Below are 15,648 nucleotides of genomic sequence, written 5' to 3'. Positions count from 1 at the left end.
GAGAAGTTTTAAATATTACACTCTTTTTCATATAGGTACTCATAAAAAGTTTAAATTGTTGAATAATGATTGTTAGTTCCTGTGTCATTTTCTAAAGAGCTGCTATATGGCAATTATTCCCTATCTCACTTGGAAAGTTACTGCTAATTGAACTGCTTCTAATTTTCCACTTGATTCCTGAGAAAACAAAACATATGCATTTAGGCAGCTGCTTTTTCTCTTTACCTGATACTTTTTCTTATTTCCTTCAATATTCCTAGAACTCATTTGCCTCTGCATCTGATTTAGTTGAAAAGCTGCAAAGGAATTAAGTTCTTTCAAGTTGTGTGAAAATCAATGAGCGGATAAAGGGAAAAGATGGAAATTACAGCCCCTGCAGAGGTTCAGGCTGCTCTGTGTGAGCTCACTGGGAATTCATCTTGCCTGGCATCCCAGCTGGTCCCTCAGCCTTGGCCAGTTCAGGGCTGTCCTCCTGTCCTGCTGCCCCTTGCCCAGCTCAGAGACAGAGAACATGGGGAGAACCAACAGCAGCACAAAGTGGAGATGAGAAATAATACGTGAGGATGGGAAATGGCACCTCAGGCGGGGCAGAGGGAATGGGTGGAAGGTTATGCTCACATAATGTGCAGGGCAGATACAGATATGGCGAATAAACCCCCAGTTTTTCAAATTGTTTCTCCAGTCATCAGCGGGGCAATTTCCCTCAGGTTTGGGTAACTGACAAATTTAATACCCAAATCCCATCTCCTCATCCAAGACTTTAGTAAAAGGACAGAGTCAAAACTCACCAAGGATGGCGCTGAACGCTCAGCACTGCCCCTTCCCTGCAGGCAGTTCAACCAGAGTAACACTCCCCAAATAAAATTTTTCAAAACAGTTTTATTCCCATTCTGTCTCAGGCTGTTCAAGCAGATTAMGCAAGCAAAGCTTTCTCAATTTCTTATTATGAAAGATGAGATATTGGTCCCAATAGAGGTTTCCACTCACCTTTACAGAGTGTGAGCCAGTCATCTCCCAAGGCCTGTGGTGGTGATCCCTGTGCCATTCCCTTTCACATGAATAAATAGCAAGAACATGATTTTTTTCAAGATCTCAAGACAAAAATTATCACTTTAACAATCTTTCACAATTGACACCAAAAGGACAACCAGCAAAACAAACCATGTAAATTAATTATCAACACCTGAAAATATTTTTTCTTCTAAGAAATGCTGATAGACYTCTCAAGCTGTTTTCAAGGCAAGACACATTTCTCTAGTGCATTCACAGAACATATTTTGCACCTGTTTTTCAGCATTTAATATTCTTTCTACTCTGCATAACAGAATTCACCAATGCATTCACTTACGCCCTTTTTTAGAAACAGCAGCTCTTGAAGCAGATGCTTGAAACTGGGAAGGGTGTGCTGCTGCTGCTGGCTTCCACCTTAGGACAAACTTTAGTACCTCCTCACTTGCAGATAAATTCTTGCGCTTTTGTTAAAATAGAAATKCCTCTTCCCAGGACTCCAGGAGAAGGTTTGGATGTTTCCACACGATCCTATGCCCAAAGTCAAGGTGGTTCTGTTATAACAGTACAGAGGGACAATGGTGTTCAATGGAGCTCAGATCCAAGAAGAAAAGAAGAACAGCTGAAGATCACCCAAGATCCACCAGTAAACATAAAGAAGGCAGATCTTGAATCTGGAAAATACATTATGGCTCTGAATCATGATTACCCATGGCTCAGAGGCTTTTTCACATAAAACCTGCATGCTAAGTCAGAACACTCAGGCCTAGGAAAAGATGCAGACAACAAGTTTACCCCCAAGGTTCYGTTGAATTAAGTGAATTGCTAGAGGAGTATTGGTAGCTTCTGACATCTCACTTTTCTGTAGTGGATTGTCTTCTCTTTTCATCTTACTAATGATTTCACTCAATGCACAAGGAGAGGCAGACACAACATAGTCAATTTTTGAAGAAACTTTTTCTGGTTTTCTTTTTTGTCTTGTTTCTTATTGCTCATATTCTTTGTATAATTGGAGAACATTGTTTATTTGTACTGAGAAGTTTACCTGCTTTTTTTTTTTCCTTCAGGAAATAGACTAATTCATTATCCATGACATATCATTATTTACTCTAGATAAACACAAAGTCAAGAAGAATAAAACTTCATAGAAGGAATACTCTCTGGGAAGCAAAGGCATTTTAAGCATCAAGTAGCCAGCTTTCATATTTTCAACAATCTAAAAAGCAAGACCTTCACGACTCATCTGTGTGATGAGAAGTATTTGTAAACACCAAAGACTTCTTGAGGAATTATAGAGCTCCCTTCTGTTTACTGAACAGCTTGCCTACTAATGTACTAGACAGCCAATGCCTTCAAGCCAAAACTTAGATGTTCTCCTCAATTGCACTGATGCTACATCTATCTGCATAATCAAATGAGGATTTAGAAACTCTTTGCATTACCTCTTTTGAAGAGCCTACATCTTATTTGAACTTAATCTTCAAGAATTCAGAATAACACAAAGAAACATATGAGAAAATATTTTTATTTCAGGTAAGCTATAAATTGCTATCCAACCATCTAACAGTATGTTTTCCTCTCACCTCATCAACCAAACATTTCAAATTAAATCTTTCAGCATAAGGTTTTGGAAAAGGAATGGAACTTCATTTTAAAAGGTATCTTATCTTCAAGAAYGCTGATCCTTTAAATGGTTCTATCTGTATTTAGTGCCTTGATGAAGAATGCACTGGAACATAAGCTGCATAAAATAAATTACAATCAATGCCTGTGTACTCTGTGACAAAACCACTGTGAGCTGTGCATCAAAGAACTTGGACTCTTCTGAGTTCAATGAAGAGGAGAACAGAGGCTCTTGAATAAAATACATCAGTCAACAATGCCACTACAGTCCTCTTTATTTAATTTAAATTATCCTTGATACTATTTTCAGTTACTATTTTCAGTAATGAGAGCACATCTTTAAGTTTTCAATGGCTGTGTTGCAGAATCCCAGATTAAAAACTRAACTGTAGCATGTGGAAATTGTTTTAAGTTGGGCTTTTAATGCATTGAAAACACATAAAGGAAGCATAGACCTTATAAATGCACCAATTGTCCATACCTTCTGTCACAATCCCAAACCTGGAGCAGTTCAGACTCAATAGCATGGAACAATCACACCACTACAAAATGCTTTCCATGAGGAGAAGAAAATAAATCCCATCAGTTAAAGGAATGTTTATATCACTGCAAATATCCCTTATTATGGGTTATGCAAATACCCCTTATTATGGGTTATGCAAATACTATCCATTATTAGATTTATGGAAATACGTGATTTGTTAATACAAGATGTGTTTTTTCTCAAGGAAAGAAGAGATAAAGCATTGCTGTGTGTATCAATGGGACTCAGAGTTCCAAAATGCTGAAGGAGAAAAGCTTTTTAAGTAAACTTTGGTGGGAACRGATGGGAAGAAGAATGTGTTTCCTAGCATGGGGAGTTAGGTGGCTCTTGGTCACCAAAGTAGCTGAGACCAAAGCAAAGCAGAATTGCTTGCAACTATTCAAGAATCAACCCTTGTGAAAGTATTCAATTAAGCAAAAATTTTAAGAAAAAAACATAGTCACACATCTTGAGATGTTTTGTATTTTAAGAGGGTAGAAGAAGCAGTTAGAGAYGGCTTTTGCAAATCTCATCCTTACAAGAATCAGAAAGTGATTGAGAATGTGAGACTATATGTGTAAAGCTAACACTCACATTCCCTAAGAAGGCAAGAGGCAGAAAGCAGTCATTAAACAGGGATTTCAGGGAGATAGACTGCACTTAACACAGAGAACTTACAGGATAGGTCTCACATATGAAGATAGAAAGGGTTCTTGGAAACTTTGTCTGGGTAGAGAAGCTAGACTGCAAGAGACAGCTTTCCCAGAGCAGAGGGAGGACAGGAGCTGCAATGAGAAATCACTTTTACTATCTTATGGTCTTTTCAATTACATCAAGCGTGGGAAATAAGCACACATCCATAGAAACAAGGTCAGATCGACTGGAGAATNAAAAAAAAAAAAAAAAAAAAAAAAAAAAAAAAAAAAAAAAAAAAAAAAAAAAAAAAAAAAAAAAAAAAAAAAAAAAAAAAAAAAAAAAAGAGGAGATGCAGGCAGATAAATCCATCTATAAAGATTTCAAGTACCAAGAAGATGCCCGAGAAAAATGTGGATCTGTTGCTTCATTGGAAAGACAACCTATTGGCAGATGACACCAGGGAAGACCAAATACCTTTCTGTGTTTGTCTTTGTACAAAACAACAAATCAATTAGCTAATGAACCAAAGAGAGTGTGAAATCTCTGTTTAGAGAAAAGATGGATTGGAAAGCATTTAAGTAAGAAAAGTGTTTTTTTTTTTTAAATCAGCCAGGCCTCAGAAATATTATCCTAGTGGATTAAACAACTTGATGTGGGCTGTCTTTGAGCGCACTTGGAGAACAAACAAGTTACTGTAAAACTTGAAAGAGAGACTGTGGCACTCAGCTTTAAAAGGAGACAAAAGCAGAGTAAATACAGRAGAATAGCCAGCTGTCTCCAGTTTCCCCAATCCACTGAAACAAACAACCCAGTATCTTTAGGCATCCACAAACCAAGGAAATAAGTGACAGTCAATGTGGATTTGTCAAGGAAAAAATTTAAGTTAAAATAATTTCCTTTTGTGGGTAGAGGAGAAAYGGCAGATGTCACATAGCTGAACTTGGAAAACAGAATTCTCATAAACAAACTACAGATTAAATTACTGTAGCAGAAGAGCAAAAGTAATGTTTCAGCAGGATTGTCTTAGAAATAGAACTATCTATTATCAACTGATGGGAAAAGAGCATARTCCTATCAAATCTTATCCACAAATTAAAAAATAAATAATAAAAGAAGAAAATAAGCTTTTGAACAGGGTTAGAATTCAAAGTAATTGCTAAATCAAAGAAACCTTTTCTAAACTAGCCTATGATTCAGCAAAGAAAAATACAGAAGTCTACATTTAAGTAGGAATAATGAGTCTCAAGACTGGATCAGACAGCAGGTCTGCAAAAATCTGACATTTCAGTGGATCACAAGTAGAACAGAATTCGATGATGTCATGACGCTGACAAAAATTACATATTCTTCTGGGTCATAACATTAGGAGTACAAGCCATAAAAATGTAATAAATTATTTATCTGGCCTGTCCACACCGTTTAATTATGAGAAAGTACAGAGGACAGCAATCAGAATGACCAGAGATCTAGAAAACATGACCTAAAAGGTATGAGGTTGTTCAGTCTGAAAAGAAGRCAACCACAACTCAAGTAAATCCCAAACTGGAGACAGGGCTGCCTAAAGGGAACACAGGAAGGAATAGGCTGCATCAGATTAGATATTAGAAAAAAAACTATCACTGAGGATACAGAAGCATGGAATAAGCTGTAGCACGAATGTGAAAGATCCAGCTTTCGAGATGTTAAAGACTAAAATGTATTAAATTGTCAAGGAACGTGGCTGATACAGGAGTTTCTGCTTTTTGGCTTGGGAATAGACTATAAGACTTCTTGGAGCCTCTCCCAACCATCTAATTTTATGATTCTGTGCTTCCRAGATGATGAAGCTAATCAAACAAGCTAATTAGCATGTCTTTACACATCTCAATTCKAGTCTCAGAGTTGCATCAGCCTATTTAGGAAAACAGCTCCAGTAGATTTACTTTGCAGCCACAGCGTTCAGAACAGWCTTTTAATGAAAGCTGACTCTGCAGAGCTAGTCTACGTCAACTCTATATGCAAATGGCAAGATTTAAAGCCAAACAAACTGGTATTCACTTTTTCTTTTTTAAATGTGCATGACCTGACAACTTACAGCCTCATCCTGTTACTGAATATACAGATTAAACATGAAAAATAAAGCTAAGTCATAAAACCATGGTTTAAATATGTCTAAATTTTCTTTTATACAAAAGATGACAAGTTACAGGTACAGAAGCATGTTTTTATTTTTAATTTTTACTGACTCGAGTAGGTTACTTTAATTCAGAAGTTTTTTGTATGTAATACTTTAGCATGTCAGAGCTGATTTCTAGGAAGGGCAACAAAAATTCCCTTCACCATAAAAAATAATTATAGTGTGCATGTTTTATTTGCCACTAGGTGGGAGTGGAACATAATCTTCTAGTTAATCTTTAAGCAGTATCGATAGAGAAAGTGAAAGGCAAAGTAAGTTTTCTCAGCTGGTCACTAAAGAAAGATGATTCTGTCRGTAGAAAACTACTTCAGTCATTCGTAGGTGTCTACTGCTACAAGCCATGGGAACAACACTGAATTTTTATTTAAGCCTTCAATAAAGTACTGCTAATTTATAAGGAAACACTTTGACTCCTACTCAGATTATAACTTTAAAACTTTTTTTTCAGTCAGCATTAAGAATTAGATTTATTTCTTATTCTGAAACTTACACACCTATCCGAATAGGTGCCTTGAATAATATATTATTGCTCAGCTCTATCACCTATTGCACCTAATTCTGCATCTCTTGTTASTATTGAGAATGCTGCATATCTATATAAATATCCTTCATATAATTTCACAATTTCTATATTCTAGAAATCATCCTCTACTTTTTATCACATAAGGCCCACTTGTGTTTTCYTCAATTATTTTTGAAAGCATCTGTTTTTTACAATAGGGTGTTTCTTACAATAAAATATCCTTCTGCATGCATCTGTAGCTGACTTGAAACAAGTACTCTTTTTTAAAAGCACAATATGTCAGTCTCGTATTAGTAATCAGCAATTACCATATTAATTAGGTTGCAGTCTTTTCTTTAGAATGCTTAACATAAAAAATAATAATTTGAAGGATAATTTTACTATTTCTTGGAAAAGTACAAAGGTAAAGCATGTGTTRGGAGGAATACACTGGAGGTTTCTGCCACCATGATAGTGAAGATGGAAAGATTTTKCATTGCCTCTGCCAGTGCAAGAGTTTTCAGTGAAATTGAAATKGGTAAGGAGCTAATTCAAACAAACAAGAGGGAGCAACTTTTCATACAACATACAGTGAAACCATAGAACATTGGGCTTATTAATCCAATGAAGTAAAAATAAAATCAATCAATTAATTGATAATTACTCAAATTACAGAAGGATAGATCGATCATGATTTTGAGTTGGGTTTTTTTATGTTCATCAGTATTAAAAGCAATGGCTAAAATGGATAAAATCCTGTAGCATCTATATATGGAATAGTACAATATGAAGGAGTGCATTTTCCCCTTGGCATTAAGAGCATCTCAGTTCTTGCTTGAGCCTTGAAAGTCCAGCCCTGCTTTGGGAACAGCTCTGCAATGGCACAAAGGAGGTACAGTGCCATTTTAGAAAATGTCATCAGTGCTTCCCTTCCTGACTGACCAAGTCTGATGCTGCTGGGCAGGACAGGCTGGTGTTTCAGTTCACCTCAGCCTTTAGAGAGAGCTGCAGGCAGGCAGGAGCGTATCTGGTGTCACACATATTCGTGGAATCCCTTTGCCATTCTGCAGGGTACAGCTGGCTCTCTCTGGGTCACTGCACCCACCTCCTGCCATGTGCCCAGAGACTCTGCCACCAAGGAACACACAGCTTAGTTGGCTTTCCACCGGGCAGCTTTTCTTGGTGAGTACACACCRGAGACAGCTGGGGTTTAATGAGTTACCAGGCATTAGTATGGACCCCAAGCTGATAAGAGGAGGCTTTGCCAGCCCAGCAGGCATCAGGCAGGTGGGGAAGGGTCAGCTCTGCTGCTCCATGCTGTGACCTCCAAGCCACAGCTCTCCTTTAGGATTTTATACCTTTCTGTGTTGCTCAGCTTTGCCTCCTAAATTGCTCTCAACAGCCCTACCACGCCTGCAATCCTGCATTCCTAATGCCCCACGATTTCACTCACAGCTTGGCCATTCCAGTGGGTGCCTGAGCCAGGGCTGCAAGCTGGGACAGCCCCAAGCTGGACCCTGGGCACCAGAGTCCCTGGGGAGGGGGCTCAGCACGAGGTAACACAGTGCAGTGGTTACACCACGTGCCATCTCCAGGCTGTCCTAACATAAATTTAGCTTCCCTGGGACACCAGTGGGTACTTCTGTGGTCAAAAATAGTAGGGATGACGCACACCCTGCCCCTCGTCCCCTCCCTGACTGCACACCCATGACAGCCGACCTGTGACAAGGGAATATAAAGCTGCTCTGACAGCCCTGAGTAAAAAGTGGAGTCTCTTTGTGAGACAAAAATTTTTGTTTSTGATAAGAGAAACTCCTCTTTATGATAAGGAAATTCTTCTGCCACCTTTTCTTCATATTTCCTCATCTAGCTGTACAGTTGCACAAAATTGCCTGCAGCACAAATCAGTTTCTTTTGTGACCAGGAGCCACTAGCAGGATGTCATGGAAACAGTTTGAGCTCTTAAAAAGAATATTTTATTTACATTAGAAACTTGTTTWCACTGAGTCCAGGATAGAGGGAAGCAAAGCTGTTAAAATACCTTCTCAGAGCTCTGAGGACATCCAGTTCCCTACATAATGTCTTGACTATTAATAATTGTTGGGGGGTGGGGGTGGGAAATGCATCCAACTTTAATGAAATCAGAAGAAAAGTTTCAAAGCATGCCCTCAAGACATACATTGGGTACAATTGAGACCCTGTGCCTCAGCAGCCAGTCCACATGACCTTAGACCATTGACCCACAGGCACACTGGGACTGCGACCTTCCACACCTTTTCCCCCCATATCCTCAAGTGATRGAGGATTCCCTGCTCTCTTTTCTTCACCTCTCCCCTCACATTCTTTTTCCAAGGAAGGATCCAGCATCTCCTCCCCTGCTTGACATTTTAGCCTAATTTTTGTACTTKCTGCTTGCAGCAGTGAGCTAATGGGAGAGGGACATTTCCATAATTAGCAATTTTTAAGAGAGGGAATGGATGCTTCTGGGACATTGTGACTTCTGCGCAGCAGAGTTCAAAATTATAATCAGGGTGACTGACAGAGACACAGCGYGCTTGGGGACGGTGGAGGACAGTTAGTAGGACAGGGAATGCAGCGTATGCTGGCACCATCCCAGAGGAAGCTTCTTAACCAAGGATGTGTTTCATTAGGGTGGTGTCAAAAAGACAGGGCTTGTCAGTGTGGAACAGGAATACAGATAATCACGAAAAAAAACCAGCTTTTTTCCAGAAAAGCTTTAAATGCTCATGCTAGTTTACAATTTTTTTTCCTAGTTCAGATCTGTTTTAACACAGATAAGCTAATTTTCCCCTGACCCATATTTATACACCTTTACCCATATATGGGCTCCCTGGTCTCACTTGGAAATCAGTCTTGGYTTGAGCAGGCTGCTGGACTAGATGGTCCTTCAGACACCCTTTTCCAGAGGAAATTATTTTGTGATTTGATATTTTAAATAGCTAGAAAGCACTATTGCAGCCGACCAGCTTGCTTTGAACATTCATTTTTCCCTTGCAGTGCCTCCACACAAATGACAAATGCAACAACAAGCAGTCAGAAAGCACGCTTCAGGTGTTTCACCGTGGRCTTTGACAGCCCAGATCACTCCCTAGCACTTATCCCGGCTGGGTCTGTCTAATAGGGGCAAAGGGCAGCATCAGGGGCTGTCATCTCCAAAGGGATGATGGCTGCCTCTCATTTGACCTATCTTCCTTTTATAACAGCTGAGAGTAACCTGAACTGCATTTCAGCTCAGACACTTACTCTTAGCTGCTTCAACAGCAGSCAAAGAGGAAAAGAATCTTAATAAACAGCGAGAACACTCTATTTACCAGTATGATTTTTATGCACTGGGACATAATAAATTTTCATTGCTATTTACAATTTTTGAAATTTACTCTGTTTGGTTAGTAATTCCATTTATCCACTTAGAGGAAATGCCTCTGATGATTAAACTACTCTTAAAAGAAGAACGCAAAGTATTTTCAGTATCACCATGCCAACCAACAAAGCACTGATATACATTAGTTTGGGAATTATGGGGTGAGATGCACAATAATTCTCATGAAGAATAAGCAGGAATTCCAATTAAAAGGAAAATTGCAAAATATATCCAATCAAATGATGCAAATGACAGGGAAATAAAACCATATATTTCACCTGAGATAGTGACTGCTACAACTAGAGTGACAGAACAATTTTTCACATTTTGAAACAGCACTGGAGAGAAAAGCTTCACAGCATTATTTAAAAAGTATTCAAGCCAGAGGTGCTTCTGGTGATTAGCTGCTTTGAGAATTTCATTTATGACAATAAGCARACATTCAGAATAAGGAGCACCTTAAATTATAATTTTACCCGTGAAATAGGTGTAGACAAGAACCAAATTAGAATGAGCAGACCAAACAGATTTCCATATGTTTTGTGGACATACACATTTCATTTTTATGTTACTGAAGAGGTTTTTACAACACAGCAAAAGAAAATAATGCAACAAAGCAGAATAATGTAAAACTGAGGGGAAATGGTTGATCATGAAGCCTGTTAGAAGGACTTGCTAATTTCAACACAAGTTCGTATTACCTTTCAAGCACTGATGAGGGTAATTCAGCAGTATTYAATTTCAGAGTGGAAAAAAAGTGCAACTAATCCTGCAACAAATTCACCTCTCCTGTGACCTCAATGGGACTCCTGGCCTRCAGGTTTAAAAACAGCAAGGAGCACGACACACTAACTGAGTATCAGTTTAACTTCAGGAAAAACATTAAATGTTGTGGTCAGTTGACCTCATCTGGACACCAGATGCCCAGGTACTGCTCTATCACTGTCCTCATCAGCTGGACAGAGGAGAGAGAACATAAYAAAAGGTTCATGGGTCAAGATAAGGACAGGGAGYGATCACTCACCAATTACTGTCATGGGCAAAACAGACTTGGGAAAATTTGTTTCATTTATTACCAGTCAAATCAGAGCAGGGTAATGAGAAMTGAAACCAAATCTCAAAGGGTCTTTCTCCCCATCCTTCCATTCTTTACAGGCTCAGCTTCCCTCCCAATTTCCTCTGCCATCTCTATCCAGGAGCTCAGAGGGACCGGGAATRGGGATTGTRGTGAGTTCATCACATTGTCTCTGCTRCTCCTTCCTCCTCAGAGGGAAGACTCCTCATGCTTCTCCCCTRCCCCAGCRTGGGSTCCCTCCTACAGGAGACAGTCYTTCATGGACTTCTCCAACTGAGWCCTTCYCGTGGGCTRCAGGTCTGCTCCAATTGCTCCAGCAYGGATCCCTTCCATGGCATGCAGTCCCTCAGGAACAAGCTGCTCCAGCCTGGGTGCCCCACAGGGTCACAAGTCCCAGCAGTAAGCCTGCTCCAGAACAGGCTCATCTTTCCATGGRGCTTGCCAGTAGCCTGCTCCAGCATGAGCTTCCCACRTGGTCACTGCCTCCTTTGGGCACCCAGCTGCTCCAGCATGGGAACTTCCACAAGCTGCAGGTGGATGTGTGTTCCACCATGGATCTCCATGGCTGCAGGAACACAGCTGYCTCACCATGGTCTTCACAATAAACTGAAGGGAAATCTTTGCTCTGGTGCCTGGAGCACCTCCTGGCCCTATTCACTCTTCTGTGGGATCTGCCTGCTCAGAGTAAATGGCAAAGGTAAAGACAACTCCCCAGGAATAAGCCTTACCTGCTCTCAGAGAGGTCTTTATTTTGGTGAGCTGTCGTTGATACAAGGAGCAGGTTGGCGCCTCATTAAACATCCTCGTGGCTGCTTCTTCTTTTTCACAGAATTTAAGTGCCTTTGGAAACTACAGCATTTTTTCCACTACACAAAAAGCATCTTTTCCCCTTTTTCATTGCTTAGATGAAGGAAAATATCTTTGTGACTCAAAGCCTTTAATTTCATGCAGATGTATAGAAAGGGTAAGGGATGGAGTTGATTTATTACTGGTCCCTCCTCCTCTTTGCCCATCATGCAGTAGGTACCAAATTCATTTGTTTTCATGATGTTCTTATTCCAGGAGACCAACTTCACTGGAAGAAGGGGAAGGAGACTTGCAAACAGTTCTTAGCACTCAACCACAATTACTGTAYCTCAGTCCACTGAGAATACAGAAGCGCCTGGTCAGCAGGACATCTTTCTCCCTTTCTAGAAAGTTACRCCAAAAACTATTGTCATACAAGGAGATCTCTTTCACATTTAATCTGGTTATTTCAATRGAGCTAACTTTACCAGATCACTTCACAAACTGATGTCCAAACTTTCTCTGCAGCATTTCAGACAGAGACAAGCACCAGCAATGGGCTCTCTGTGCTCTGCTCTGTGGAGTCTGTGCATTGATTCCTGCAGCTCTCCACTTACAGGATCCATTGATTCCTGCAATTGCTCTGAAGTTTCTAGCATGGATACAGGGTATGTGACTTCAACCAGCAACTGCTCCAAGTGAGCAGCCAAAGGTTCTGCCAAATCCCTCACACTCAGGGTTTCTCASTCCACTACTGGTAGCMCCAGGAAGGAGGGAGGAAAGCAGCCCTCCTTCCCCCAGCTCCCATGCAATGTGACAGAGAAGCCATCTTACTACTGTAATGGCACTGGAAATCCCATCATCCTGGGCTTCAACAAAAGAAAGAAGAGAGGAACAGCCTGGAATGATTCCAGAGCCAAGTGAACTGAAGTGCCCTTGAGTGGCAGCTACTGCTYTTCTTTAAATAGATAGGAAGCCTGCAGTAACTAAACACCAAAGAGATGCCTTATGGCGACATCTGCCATGGTAAGCACAGAAAGGGATTAAAAAGGAAGGAAAACAACACGGGCGCTGCAGGACAGATATGTGAGGMTTCTTGGATACATTCGGCAAAGCTGATGAAAGGGCTGGAAGCCATGTCCTGTGAGGAGCWGCTGAGGACTTTGGGCTTGTCTAGTTTGGAGAAAAGGAGGCTAAGGAGTGCACTTTGCACCTTCCTTTGGAGGGGGAGTGGAGAGRGAGATGTTGATCTCTTCTCCCTGGGATCCAGCTATAGGATGTGTGGGAATKGTTYAAAACTGTGTCAGAAAAGTTTTAGATTGGATATTAGGAAGCACTTCTCYACAGAGATAGTGGTCACACCCTGGAAKAGGCYTYCTAGAGAGGCRATTGATGCYCCAAGCCTGTCAGTGTTTAAGAGGYATTTGRMTATACCCTTAATAACACTCTTMAAGTTCTGGTCAGTCCTGAAGGKTCAGGTAGTTGGAATAGATGATTWRYACAGGTCCCTCCCAACTAAAACAGTTCTATTATATTCTTTTTCTACTAKTACAACYGCCTGAATTGGTTTTTACTTYGATTTTTCAGACAGCATTTTGATAGTTAAGACAACTAATTTTCTTTTCGTGAAGAATCAGCCATCTTCGGTTCATTGATAATAAATTTGTAACAGTGTAAATATGTGGGTTTAATTATACTTGATCTAACCATTTCTTGCTGTCCATTTAACTGGGAAGAAATAAGAAGTGGTAGTCATGCTCCAAAGTTTTCCCAAGCATAATGAAGCAGCAAACAACCCACACAAGCCACTAAAACGATGCCAAATAAAACTACCACAGAATCACAGAATATCAAGGTTAGAAAATATCTTCAGGATCATCCAGTTCAACCATCAGCCTAGTACCACCATTAAGGAATGCTGCTGAATAGAGAGATCTACACATTATCTTTGGTAAATAAAACTTATACTTCATTTTTCAAATAAATCAACCATCAGGCATTGCAAATAAAGTCAGTCTGGCAGGTGATGTTCATATCCTCACTCCAAGAATTTTAAGCGCTTGCCACACCATCAGTCACCCACCACCACCRCCCACCAAGAGACCCACACACATATTTCATGCTGTTTAATCTCAAAGCAGCACATACAATGGTAATTGCTCAGTGCAATTTTCACATGTGGTATGGATATGTGCACAGACTACAGTGTTTTACTGTATTGACTTCCACTTGTGCGAATTCATTGTTTGGGGCTCATTCCTTAGGAGAGAAAAAAACAAAAAACAACAGCATAGAAAACAAACAAACCTCTGGCATCAGAGAGGTTTCCTTTGAAGTTCTGGGTAAAAAGCAGTTCTTCCTCTAAAGAATCTTTTTCATCCAGGAATTATTAAGAGAGAAAATTGTTTACCTATGATTGTTCATAATCTAGAAGCCAATTTAGGCAACCCCATAATCTGTCTCACTGTCCAAAGACCCTTTTATTGATCCATCCCCAAACCCATTTGAGCTGTTTGTCCCTTCTGGGAGGCTCAGTTAAGTGAGGAAGGGGACCTTGCCTAAGCATCCTGAGTATCCACTCAGCCCRGTGCTCCTGGGCCATCTTTCTCTGCTCCATTAAGAGTGTTGCTGCTGTGCTGCCTGCCTGACACTTTCCATGACACACCAGTGGTCTGATGTGGCTTCATTTGTCTGGTACAAGGCCACCTCTCTGAAGGCTCATTTTTTCCACAGTCTTGGTGTTGCATCTTTCTCCTCTCAGCAGGAAAGTTGTTCCTCCCCATGATGAAGCCCCCTCTAATCCTAACCTGTGCTTGCAGCTCTACCTGTGCAATGTGCAGCATTCCCCACAGGTAACATMACATGGATCCTGTGTAGCCATGGGCACTTTCCGGATGATGCAGGATTTCTCCGTGTGAGTTCCCAACCCTGAAGGATGCCAGCTGTCATCAGACCTGCCATACACTGCAAACAGYAGCAGAGTAGACTGCTGACAATCACAGGCATGTGAGGAAACTGGTGACMTTGCTGGAGGGAAGAGCAGGCCATCTGTATGGACTGAGTGGCTTTGGAAATAAACTGTACATGGCATAAGTTCTCTAAAAACAGAGATGAACCAAGCCACAGCATGAAGCTGCTCCTGCTGTGAACTCTTGCTTGTGTGAGAGAGGCAATGATGACAGCCCTCAGAGCCTGATAATCTCAGTCCAGATGGGTGCTAGTCCCAGAGGCTGTGCACATTTCTTAGAATCAGCTAACACTCAAGATAATCACAGCCAAGCATTTTCTTGYCTAAAACATCAAGATGTGCTCTTAGTCAAAGCAACCACACCTTGTCTCTTGTGTCTTCAAAGCTACTTCCTGCTCACACACAAATTAGACCATGTTTTACCTGAGATATTAAATTATTACCCGCCACAAGACTCTTGTAGTCCTTGATGTAGCAGGAAAATAAGTATCTGTTCGTTGCATCCTCACACTTTTCAAGATCTAGCCATTGAAAAAGTTCTTGAAACATACAATTCACAAGCAGATGCTTTCATCAGACAACTCACTTGCATTGCAGCAGGTAAATAATTTCTGAGACACGTGGGAACACCACTCAGTGTAACTAAGGCAGAGCTGCTGGTTGCCTGGAGAATGTTACATGCTGTGTAGGATGTTGTTGCATCAGCGTGCTGGTTTCTTTCCCAACATTGAGGACAAGAAGAGGTCTATTTCAATTCATAACCTGTTCTGGGGGAAGAGTGTTTCCTTCTGAGAGGTAATTTTGGGATACCCTCCCATTGCTATATTCTGTAACTGACTGACAACCAACTCATCATGTTAACAGTTTTCCCATTAAGATCAAAATTTGCCATATTGGGTCCAGCTTAAAATCCTGTCAACCTGGCACCCTCTGTGCAATAGAAAGCACACCCAGACATTTCATGGGAAA

The sequence above is a fragment of the Malurus melanocephalus genome, unplaced genomic scaffold (assembly GCF_030028575.1).
Source record: "Malurus melanocephalus ecotype Western Australia unplaced genomic scaffold, MMel_1.1 scaffold_61, whole genome shotgun sequence".
Lineage (NCBI taxonomy): Eukaryota > Metazoa > Chordata > Aves > Passeriformes > Maluridae > Malurus > Malurus melanocephalus.
This window is presented reverse-complemented; position numbering follows the sequence as displayed.